The sequence below is a fragment of the Oratosquilla oratoria genome, chromosome 3 (genome assembly GCF_046742065.1).
Source record: "Oratosquilla oratoria isolate Oo_2021 chromosome 3, ASM4674206v1, whole genome shotgun sequence".
In the NCBI taxonomy this organism is placed as follows: Eukaryota; Metazoa; Arthropoda; class Malacostraca; order Stomatopoda; family Squillidae; genus Oratosquilla; species Oratosquilla oratoria.
Genome location: NC_134779.1, coordinates 2,215,001 through 2,217,500, shown reverse-complemented (window position 1 = coordinate 2,217,500; position 2,500 = coordinate 2,215,001).

Below are 2,500 nucleotides of genomic sequence, written 5' to 3'. Positions count from 1 at the left end.
GAATAAACACCTTGTGAGATCGAAACCTTTATTGGTACTACGTTTCGCTTGTTACAGCTTTTTCAAGTACAGACATGACACACTCTGAGCACATATAAGCCAACAGGAAAGGAACTGGGAGAGGTTATCAGGGAGGGGTGGGTGGTAGGTGGAGGGGGAGGAGGGGGACGGGTGGGAGTTGGTGGAGACAAAGGAGGACATTTCGGACAGTTTGTTGAAGTGGACTAAGGGGGACATTTCATACATTTATTTAATGCGGGTAACAGATGGATGATAGGAGGGGCGATGTTAAACATGCCTCTGTTCTGCTCAATGGTTTTGAAGCTTTGAATGGCGGCCGCTTCGAGGCATTTTCTCCTCATCCTGTCTGGTTCACTAAACAGAAGTTCTGCGTTATCCCAATCCATCAGGTGGTCGTTGGTGTTCCGGTGGATAACACAGGCGTTGGTGGTGATGTTGTTCCGGGAATCGTAGCGATGCTCCCGGATCCGGGTCTTCAGGTCACGGGAAGTCTCGCCGATGTATACTTTATCACATCCAGCACAGGGTATGCGGTAGACACCAGCGTTTTTTTCCCCACATCTCGTCCTGGCTGTCACTCCTTCTTGAAAGCTCTTTGATAGTTCTGCTGGACTGGCCCACTACCTGAATGTTGCAACGCCCAAGTGTCCGGGTGAGGGTGGCGGTGACGCTGCTAGGAGGCTTATCCTTCCAGCCAGCAGCGTCACCGCCACCCTCACCCGGACACTTGGGCGTTGCAACATTCAGGTAGTGGGCCAGTCCAGCAGAACTATCAAAGAGCTTTCAAGAAGGAGTGACAGCCAGGACGAGATGTGGGGAAAAAACGCTGGTGTCTACCGCATACCCTGTGCTGGATGTGATAAAGTATACATCGGCGAGACTTCCCGTGACCTGAAGACCCGGATCCGGGAGCATCGCTACGATTCCCGGAACAACATCACCACCAACGCCTGTGTTATCCACCGGAACACCAACGACCACCTGTTGGATTGGGATAACGCAGAACTTCTGTTTAGTGAACCAGACAGGATGAGGAGAAAATGCCTCGAAGCGGCCGCCATTCAAAGCTTCAAAACCATTGAGCAGAACAGAGGCATGTTTAACATCGCCCCTCCTATCATCCATCTGTTACCCGCATTAAATAAATGTATGAAATGTCCCCCTTAGTCCACTTCAACAAACTGTCCGAAATGTCCTCCTTTGTCTCCACCAACTCCCACCCGTCCCCCTCCTCCCCCTCCACCTACCACCCACCCCTCCCTGATAACCTCTCCCAGTTCCTTTCCTGTTGGCTTATATGTGCTCAGAGTGTGTGTCATGTCTGTACTTGAAAAAGCTGTAACAAGCGAAACGTAGTACCAATAAAGGTTTCGATCTCACAAGGTGTTTATTCTCACAGTCTTGTCGGCTTTTGCCATTGTGATTCAAAAATCACTATGATTAAACAAGCCATTGTATGTAACCATAAATATTATTCATAATTGTGATATTAATGTTGCCACAACCATGATAGCCTTTGTAAGGAGAAAGCGTGTAAATATAAAATGATTGTATAATTTTACCAAATCTTGAAATATTGTTTATTTTTATTTTATTTTATCGCGGGCGGAAATGCAATAACCGATTCAAAAAGAAAATTAAAGTTTGGTGCAATTCTTCTCTTACGGCCGAGTACCGTTCACCATGTGGTGTTAAAAATCCAATACAATGGTTAGGTTAAAGATTAATCACAAACTCCTTCTAGGTTTTTGCAGATAAACCCCTGTACCCACATATATTCTGAAACCTTATAACCCAAGGTACTTGGATAACTATCTTTCACTTGTATGTTTGTTTCTTTGTTCACGAACTCCTAGGGTTTTGGAGATAGATCCCTATAATCTTATGTATTCCGATACCCTATCACTCCAGGTATTTGTATAACTATATTTCATTCCCCCCTAAAAAATAATTTGGTTAGGGTTAAGGGTTAAAGTTAGGTGCGGTACGGTTAGTTTAGGGGTTATTCACGAACTCGCAGCAGCGCGCGTGTAATTTGGTTAATATATATATATATATATATATATATATATATATATATATATATATATATATATACATATACTAGCCAAATTACCCGAACTACCCGCGCGTTCCTCCGAGTTCGTGAATAATCCCTAACCTAACCATAACCCACCTAACTTTAACCCTTAACACCAACCAAAATATATATACTTTTTTTATGAAATATAGCTTTAAACACTCCCCCTCCCAGATGTGCGCCCCTCCTCCCCCCGAAGGTTGGGAAACCCTAGTTTGAAAATACATGCATACACAAACAAAATATCACATGTATACATTATTTTGCGTGCGTATGTATGTGCATGTGTGTGTGGATTGACAATGAATATCTACAGCTAAAAGGTGAAGAAATGCATGTCATTTATTTATCTTCAGAATATATATGGTTATATGGAGTATATCTGCAAAAGCCTAGGAG